This window comes from Lepisosteus oculatus, chromosome 23, assembly GCF_040954835.1.
Source record: "Lepisosteus oculatus isolate fLepOcu1 chromosome 23, fLepOcu1.hap2, whole genome shotgun sequence".
Lineage (NCBI taxonomy): Eukaryota > Metazoa > Chordata > Actinopteri > Semionotiformes > Lepisosteidae > Lepisosteus > Lepisosteus oculatus.
In genome coordinates, this window is record NC_090718.1 from 4,069,879 (window position 1) to 4,079,866 (window position 9,988).

At 48.2% G+C, this 9,988-nt stretch overlaps 1 protein-coding gene across 1 annotated transcript in view; it reads right to left on the reverse strand.

Annotated features, from left to right (window-relative positions):
* tmprss4a (transmembrane serine protease 4a) overlaps nucleotides 1–9,001 on the reverse strand; it is a 31,938-nt gene extending 22,937 nt beyond the window's left edge. The window contains exon 1 of the mRNA XM_069182702.1: nucleotides 8,983–9,001. The gene's annotated coding sequence lies outside the window, so the exon portion shown is untranslated. The remainder of the gene's footprint in view (nucleotides 1–8,982) is intronic.
* Between the last annotated feature and the right edge of the window lie 987 nt (nucleotides 9,002–9,988).

Sequence of the window (9,988 nt, forward strand, 5' to 3'; positions counted from 1 at the left end):
TTTAGAATAGGTATCCATAGGTTTTGTTTTTTGGATTATGAAGCAGAGAGGGAAAAAAAACACAGGCTGACATTCCTCTGTGAGGCAGATCTGACAAGCACGTGACGACATGTTTATGTCCCATACCCCACGGTCTGTGTGCAACGAACCAGTTCCGCCCTTTCTGAGAGTGTTGTTGATTCATCAGTTCATGGGGTTCCTGCATTCCGAAACCACCGACAGGCTGGAAAAGTAAAGGAGCAGACTCATCTGCAAACCTGTTTTCTGTGTCTCTGTTATCGTGACTCATGCTGTTTGGAGGCACTGTGGCGCAGTGAGTGGCATTGGGGCTTCGAGGTCCTGAGGTCCTGGGTGTGAGTCGCAGGGTGCTGTCTGGGTGGAGTTTGCATGTTCTCACCAAGTTTGAATGGGTTTTCTCTGGGTGCTCTGGTTTCCTCCCACAGCCCAAAGATTTGCTGGTGGGTTGATTGGCATCTGGGAGTGTGTGTGTGTGTGTCCTGTGCTGGACTGGACTGGTGTCCTGTGCTGGACTGGTGTCCTGTCCAGGGTGTACACTGCCTTGTACCCATTGCTTGCTGGGATAGATTTTAGCTCCCTCCCGCAACCCTGAGTTGGATGAAGTGGTTAGAAAATGAATGGAATGGATGTTTCAAAATAAGAAACACGCATTGGGTCATTGGGCTGTGCCTGGAGGCCTTATGTCACAGCGATACTATTTCATCATTTTGGAGTGACGAAGGATCAGGTGACTATGAGATATTTTTCTCCAAACATTTCCTTCCACTAAATATATAAACACTTCCCGTCTGGACTGGTGTGTATCTCAGGTTATTAAATAGTTCAATGAGTTCATAGACCATTAGTAGTGTTACTTTTGTTATATGAAGATTAATGGAGGAAAACTGTTCTCTAAATTGGGTTACAACTCATGTCGAGCCTGAAATAGACCACCAAAAGTTTCCGCCAAGTCATAAAATTATAAAACTGTAGAAAGCTACTCATGTTTAGCTTAACTTAACTAGCAAATAAGCAGAATGTGTAGAATAAACTCCTCTCTTAATGATTCACTGACAGAGACAGGAGTGAGAAATGCATTCTAAAGCTTGTAAGTAAGCAGCAATATTTCCAGTTTTGTTCTAGAAGTGAAACTAAAAAATGTTGAGTTTGGGGCAAAGTGTAGCTCATTTAAAAACATTTTGGATACAACGGCAAGCCCTGATTAAGAATCAATCATTTTGAAAAGTCAAAAGCGTTATCTCTTTAATCTTTTTTGGCAGATTGAGAGAGATCTGGCATTATTTTCACAACTTTGAGCACACGACTTCCTGCTCTGTCCTTGAGCGAATTCAGCCCCAGCGAAAGCCGACACTGATGTGGAGTTGATAAGGAGAGCCAGTCAGCATACGTTCAGTCCTGTCTGATTTCGGGTGGAAATGTTTTGCTACATCTATGTTACATCATCAGCAGCATGATGGTGAGTGATGGACTGGCGTCCCGTCCAAGGGGTATCCTGCCTTGTGCCCTTTGCTTGCTGGGATAGACTCCTGCTCCCCTGAGACCCCGAACTGAAGTGGTAAGAAGATGGATGGATTGGAGAAATATTTCCATGGGTTCCCTTAAAAGAGCGTCAGGAGTCCGTCTCAGAGGTTGAAAGAAGTTTTCATTTCATGCGCATGGGAGCGAAGCACACAGACATGCCCGGTGTATTTTTCTCAAAGTGATTAAACTTTGTGATCACTAAGTGATTAAATATTTTTCTCTTCTCTATCACGCCTCCCTGTGCTGATCAGACTGGCAGTGTCCCAAAACACGGACATCTTCCTCTTCCCTATCTGCCAAAGATGCACTTCTTTTAACACATTTGGTTACTCAGGTTCGTAGCACACACTCCTGAATCACACAGCAGCCCTTGGGTCCAGCGTTCTTCCCCTCCAGTTCAAACCAGTATGTCCACCTTCTAAAATAGCGCAGCTCCAGCAGGAAAAGTTGGTACAAAGCTCACAGAGGCCCTCTGAACAGATGGTAACACACCCAAGAGATACTAAACAGAACGGGTCTGAGCACAATTGCGATTGTTTGCAGCCTCTCCGAGAACGTGCCCGCAGATCCACAGCAAACGCAAGCCGATTTCTTTCTGAGGTCAGACACCAGTGACGCGCACTTCCCTGCCAGTGGGTTCAACGCACAACCACTGAAACGGAGATTACATCACTGAACCGCTAACGAGAAAACACCCCCAAGCACTCTCGGACGGAGAAGCACCGCATTTCTGTTGCAGTTCTGACTAATTTGTGGCTCGTTTCGGAACAGCGCAGCGTCTACGAGGCGAGATCGGCATTTCCCGGCTCTGGTCTGTCGGAGAAGACGACACCAAATTCTCACCCATACGTCGTGGGCACTCCTAGAGACGCTGTCGTCTCCCAGAGCGATCGAGCGGTCAGCCTTAAGGAAAAGGAGAGAACACACCCAATGCACTGGAGAGATCCAGTGAAAGCCAATGCATTTTTACAGAGACACACCTACAGTATGAGCCATTACAGAGAGATTAGCATGCCATACACACAACCTTCTCTGTCGTGGCATTCCAGGTGGCTGGCTAAAGCACAGCTTTGTGGAATACCGCCCACCCACGGGTTCGAGTAACCAGTCCCAGCCAGTGTAACGTGTGCAAAAGGCCTGCGGAAAGGCACTGTCTCTTGGTGGAATGTTCACATGTTCGTCCCTCACGGAGCTGCATTGAACAAAATAATTTGCTGTGATCTCCCCCAATCCAGAGGGGGCTCTCCTTTGTCAATGTCAATTAGACTCTCTAATGGGTTTTCCCCAGGCAGGGTGCACTCCTGGTTGAGCCCCCCCAGGATTGGTAGGTCAGGGGCCAATCAGCATTCAGAGCAACAGTGACATCAGCAATGGACCCATCTCTCCTCCAATCAGCACTAACTCTTCTGGCAGCCACGGAGAAGAGCGGCTCTGCCACATGAGGCCCCTCACTGGGAGCCATATGCTGAATAATCCCGAGATTCCATAGCGGGGTCATCTGAGCGAAGGGGGGGATAAATACATTGGAAAACAAACCATCTGGCGAATCGTCACAGAAAACTACTCACTCTCCTTGGCCTCTCAGAACGTTCTCCTTTTCCAGAGGCTCTCAAACTCCCCTCTTTTATTGCCAGTAGAAAGGGATTCTGCTGATCATTGGGCACAAACAAAAATAAATGCCACTGTGGGCACAAATAACTCTTTCCACAGACAAGCAGCTCTGCATACAGGGCAGTTCCTGACGCCTCGGTGGTACTATTGCAAACATTCGGGGGCCTCCACAGCTGTGGACGTTTTTCAAGAAGCAAAGAGAATGACGCAGAAGATTAGAAAGATGATTTTTAGGGTGCAGAGGCGTCAGGGTGGGGGATAGGGGGGAAGTAGAGAAAAAGAGGAAGGAGAGGAGAAGGGGGAGAACCGATCGGAGCTGGAGTTTTCATCCTGAGTGATTAATTGGCCCGACAAGGGACCGATCGATCGGACCGGCAGTTAATCGTCCTTTCTCCGATGCATTCGGATTTTATTCCAAGCCTAGCCTGCAGCTCGATGTGCATCCCTTGCAGATGGAGAGGGATTGGTTAGGAAAAAAACCAAAACAAAACCAAAGAGGCGTTTGAAGCAGGAAGACCCACCTGTGGGGCAGCAGGTGGTCTGTTGGGAGGACCGCAGAGGGAAGAGACGGATTCAGACAGAGAGAGGGGACACAGCAGTGTCAAAGGGGCAGAGAACAGGAAGGTGTTGCTCTGGGGTTGAGCTGAGCCCTGACCTGACTGCACCTCTCTACCGCGAGTTCCTTTCAAAGAGGGGAGGAGGATCGGCTCCATTCCGGTTCGTGACCTTCCCTCTTGCTCTGGTATTCACCAGCTACTCTGTCGGCTCACATCAGAGGACTGGGGAAAACCCCGCCGCTTGTTCAGATAATACTACTTCCTCTAACACCACTATGTTCAGGGCTCTCTCTTCTCACGCATTCCCTGACGGAAACTTGAACGGCAGGCAGGGTCGCCCCGCGAGAGAGAAGACTCTGAAGCTCCGACGACGCCATGGGCGAGCTTCACACCATCCGCGGTCGCAAAATACACCCCAGTCCATCATTCAGCATCGTTCACCTGCAGCCACGTCACACCGCAGCTCCCAGCTGGCAGCCCCCCTGGAGCTCAGCAGTGTGAGCCTGGCCAGTACCTGGAGGGGAGACTCCTGAGAAAGCTGAGGCTGCTGCTGGAAGAGGTGGTAGTGGGGCCAGTAGGGGGCGCTCACCCTGCAGTCTGTGTGGGTCCTGATGCCCCAGTATAGTGACGGGGACACTAGACTGTAAACAGGCGCCGTCCTTCAGATGAGACATAAAACCGAGGTCCTGACTCTCTGCGGTCATTAAAATTCCCAGGGCGTTTCTCGGACAGAGTAGGGGTGTTACCCCGGTGTCCTGGCCAAATTTCCCCCTGGTCTTTACCAGTCATGGCCTCCTAATAATCCCCATCTCTGAACTGGCTTCATCACTCTGCTCTCCTCCCCACTGAGAGCTGGTGTGTGGGGAGAGGACTGGAGCATCATCCAGGTGGGGCTGCACACTGGTGGGGGTGGAGGGGATCCCCATGACCTGTAAAGCGCTTTGAGTGGAGTGTCCAGAAAAGAGCTCTAGAAGTGTGAGGAATTATTATTATTATTATTATTATTACTAGATGTCGGCGATTGGCACAACCCAGGCTTCTCAGAGCCCCTACAGGACCGTTACCATTGACTGGAGGTGTGATGTGCTTTTCACTGATCACGCCGCCAGCTCCCAGATGCCCAGCCGGCCAACACGTGCCCAACCGCAGGCCTCTCTGCCCGGGCAGGAGCGCCGACCGATTATCGAACGACACAAACCAGCGATGTCTGGTCTGCTCGAGGCTCAGCCTTGTAATCAAGCCTTTCACTGGACCACATCACCCTGGTATGTAAGCCAGCAGCACAAGCTCACAAGGGTTGTGACACTCGAGCCATAAGAAGGCGAATTTACTGTCAGGTGTGACCTGAAAACAAAATAAGCTCATTTACTGTAAGTCTGGAGAGGGAATTGATGGTCAATTGTCTCGGAAGCACACGTGTACCACAAAAGGCAGCAACCGGAAACTCTCCCGACTGGAATGACAAAAGATCAAAGAGTTAATATTCTGGTTCGCTTTTGTCTGCTCGTGTTCTGTGGAGTTACAGTAAACTAAACCCCCATGTGCTTCAAAGACAACAAAAAAAAGTCAACCTTTAAATACACCCGAAACGAGGGCGAACCCACGATTAATAAGAAGAACACTTTTAATGAGAGTTAGACAGAACTGGGGGGGTGAAGGACTGACATGTTGATAATAAACAGTTGTACTATTTATTAATCGTCGTATTATTTTTGCACTGTTTTTGTCCTGTTAGTATACTTCTCTGTTTGGGCACAGTTTATGACAATTTTGCACTGGCACCATACTGTTATTGTTATTGTATTTCTGGCGATGGTCTTGTCTGCTGTTCTATTCATATACTGCACCTGAGAGACTCACGAGAAACGACTTTCCCTATACTACGCACCCGTGTAGGTTTAATGAGAAAAAGTTTAATTGAGTTTGCTCCTGGCAGGATCTAGAACAGGAATCTCCTTCCCTGGATCTGGAGGGCTCCAGTTGAGCAGATATTACAAGAAGCCTTTAAATTATTAATTTCTAAAGCCCTGGAGCAATGCAACTGACCAGTTAAATAGGTGGGGTATTAAATTAAGGAATTTACAGAATCTCCATCCATTTTCCATTCTAGCAAGTAATGGTCAAAAGACAGGAAACACCCTGGACAGGACACACATCAACACACACACACCCTGGACAGGACACCAGTCCGTCACAGGACACACACACACACACACACACACACACACACCAGGGTCAATTTTCACAGAGCACCTGGAGGAAACTCACGAGAACATGCAAACTCCACACAGACTGGGTCCCGGGAATTGGACCCAGGGCCCCAGCAACGCTCACCACTGCGCCACCATGTCACCCATTTAGAGAATATTTGGTGCAACAAAAAATCACAAAACCCCTGAGCCTGAAAGACCAGTGCTCCATCACAGAAAAAGTACTTCTTTAACTGATCAATGAAGAGATCTTAATCGTTAAATAACAGATGATTTAGGGCGATCTAGAAGAATAAGGGGAGATGGGCTCTAAATATTGCTTCAAGACAAAAAAGCGTTATTAGTTCGTTTGTTCTCCCTGCTTTATATGGATGATGCTGGCTGGATTTCTTCAGAATGAGGGCTGTAAACACGCACCAGAAGGCGTAAGGGGAAACGATTGGAAATACATTGCAAATTGAGAACGGGAGGCTCTCCTTTACACAAAGGGTGGTGGGGGCATGGAACGAGCTATCCAGCCCCCATCGTTGCAGCGGGTGCCTTGGCTTCTCTCAGGAAAACAGCCGGATGAGATCCTGGGACCAATTCACTAGATGAGCTGAGGCGCCCCCACCCTCGTTTGTATCTGTGCCGATTTTCGTACAAATGCCAGCGCACCTTGCGACAGTTCAGACCAGCTGCTCTCTCAGTCTCCATCACAACACGGGACCGGAAGACGCACTGTACGCAGTTTTTGTGATGGGTTTCAGGGGATGCATCTCCCTCTGCCGTTTCTAGATGAAATAACAGGCTGTTTCCCCCAGAGGAGAAGATCGCCACTTTCTTGACGGGAAATTCCATTGCTTCGATGCGAGTTGACGGCACATCCCGAAAGGACCACAAAAACAAAAGGACAACAGCTCAGTGTGTCTTTGGCTTATTTTAGAGGGGCCCCGTGCGATAATTGTTGACTAATTTGACGCTTTAAATGGAGTCCCCTTGCATTAAAAAAAGCGAGGGAAAGTCACAAGGACACACACAGACACACGCTCACACCAGGACCAATTTTCCCAGAAGGGAACTAACCCACTAGTGTGTCTTTGGGTTGCGGGAGGAAACCGAGGCGCCATACAGCACACCCCACAAATCCGACATTGGACCAAATCAACAATCATCGCGTGCAGGTGAACACTGAGACACAACAATACATCTCTCAGATAGAGATTGTGGACCTAATGAACAATCATTGAGCTCAGATAAAAGGCGGCGCAGTGGTGAGTATTGCGGCCTTGCAGCAGTGGGGCCCTGGGTTTGATTCCTGGGGGGCTGTCTGTGTGGAGTTTGCATGTTCTCTTCATATTCATGTGGGTTTCCCCCTAAAGTCTAAAAACATGCTTGTAGGTCAGTTGGGGCATAGTGGGATAATTGAGTGTGTCTGTGTCTTGTGTCCCATCTAGGGTATATCCTGCCTTGTGCCTGTTGCTTGCTGGGATAGGCTGGAGAACGCTGTGACCCTGTACTGGATAAAGTGGATAGAAAATGGATGGATGGAAGGTAAGCAGTGAATCAACATCTGTGCCTAGATTTGCATGGAAAACAAAACATCACGACATTTCCCCGACGGAACAAAACAGGAAGTCCCTCCCCTCTCAAGAGAGAGACGTCCTAGCTGGGGGTTAAAGGGGAGGAGCTTTTCAATGACAAACACGGTTGGCAGCCAATCAGATTTCAGTGTCCTGGCAGGAAAACGCTGTGGCCCGGTTCTCCTCTGAGCCGGTCTCTCATTGGCTGTCCCCTGCGGCTCTATTGACTCGCTAGTCGGGTTCCGCCAGTGACGGACCGAGGCAAAACGAAGGCACTCACACCCCGAGGCAGAGATCAAATGAGCAGCCCCTCCACCCCTTGTTTACCTCACTGGTTTAAAAATAAATACAAAGAGCTCACGCGTTTGCATGCAGGAATCTGGGTGAGCCCAGCTCTCAACAATGCAGGTGCTCTGCCCAGATATGTCTAGAATCCACAACTGGTGACTTAAAAAAGGATGCATGCTTACCAGTCCACTGTAGTTCTGAATTAAACTCTGTCCGTGCCTCGGCACAACCCAGCCTTCGTCAGGATATTAATTAAGGTTTAGGGATTCGGTATCAATACTGGAATATTTTGCAAGTTGATAAAAGCTGCGGAAACATCTGGTTCCTATTCAGTGTTGTACAGTATGTCCCTGATTAAGGATTGTTTAATAGTGCAATGTTGATCAAGTTCAATACATTCTAATAAAGATAATAATAATGTATCATAAGTCCTTACACTTACATAGCACTTTTCTGGACACTCCACTCAAAGCTCTTTACTGGTCATGGGGATCCCCTCCACCCCCACCAGTGTGCAGCCCCACCTGGATGATGCTCCAGTCCTCTCCCCACACACCAGCTCTCAGTGGGGAGGAGAGCAGAGTGATGAAGCCAGTTCAGAGATGGGGATTATTAGGAGGCCATGACTGGGAAAGGCCAGGGGGAAATTTGGCCAGGACACCGGGGTAACACCCCTATTCTTTTCAAGAAATGTCCTGGGATTTTTAATGACCCCAGGGAGTCAGGACCTCGTTTTTACGTCTCATCTGAAGGACGGCACCTTTTTACAGTACAGTGTCCCCATCACAATACTGGGGTATCAGGACCCACACAGACCTCAGGGTGAGCGCCCCCTGCTGGCCCCACTAACACCTCTTCCAGCAGCAGCCTCAGCTTTCCCAGGAGTCTCCCATCCAGGTACTGGCCAGGCTTGGTTGAAAGTGAAGTTGAAAGTGTTTCTAATCCATTTCCACTGGACAGCAGCTCTTTAACTTCAAGTGTGCAGGAACAGCTGTGACTGCAATGCTAAATACACCCAATGAGTTTAAACTGTGCCATTTTTTTTTCTGCGGATTCGTGCTTTTTTAAATCACTATTTCTATCAGGAGGATGCAGCATTACTCACGAATCAGGATCAAAGAGATGGTACAAACCCGTTGCATGATTTGATCAAAGGAAACAGTCAAAGGAAATTTCCTTTGCATAATTTACAATATGATGCACTTGCTTGCTTACCTGCTCTTATCAGACACCATCAGGTCACCACCTGCACACCCTCCTCTGCTCAGCTCCAACGCAGGGAGTGACAAACAGGCGCTCGATCAGCAGAAATCTGCTTGCAGTATCCCCCTCCCCGACGGGCTCAGCAAACAAGAACATCAACACCTATAACTACCTGTGACCATGAACAAAGCCCTTCTATTTAAAGCTCGCTTACATCATCGTTTATATATATACAAATCATGTGATCACTGAGCATGTGGGAGAATGGCTACTCTAACACAAGGTCATAGTGTAGAGACTATGCACAGCTTAGAAGAGTTCTGAGTCTAAAACAAAGACATTTCCTTAATTACACCTTTGTGGCCTAGTGAAGACAAGGCTTTTACTTGGCTGTGAATGTCTGCTCCACTTTTACACTGCCTTTACCCTGCGGTGCTAGTGTAAATTTCACCAGGCCTGGTGCTGTTGTAGCAAAGCATGAGATCATAAGGAGGATGTACAGTGCTATCAACCCCACAATGCACTTCTTTTTTTTATGCATGCCTGCTTGTTCCGTTCACAGGAGACCCCTGGGGGAATGTCTTTAATCATTGAAGTGATAAAGAACGCTGGCCCCATCGGCGGTTTTCCAAACCAGTCCAGCAAGTTCAGGAACGTGGATGGAAACCTGTCAAAAATACATTCTGCTCTGTAGCCACAGTGCTATTGACGTGCTATATGAGCCTGTCCCAGAAAGCAATGGGATGAACTACGAGCCAGGATAAACAGACAGCTGAAATCTGAACTCAAACCCCTTCTGGTGTTAAGACAGAAGCCTTCACTGTGTACAGCAGGCTGGGGTTATGGACAGAAATGCCCACTTTTGTCATCATATTTTATCCCCATTTATGATTTTCAGGATTTATTTGTCTGTGCCCCCAACCCAGTATTGCCCACCAGCAAAAAAGAACAAAGATTTGTTTGGATTCCCTGAGTTTTCGTGACGCAGCTCTCTGGTTTTCTTTCGAAAAGTCACTTC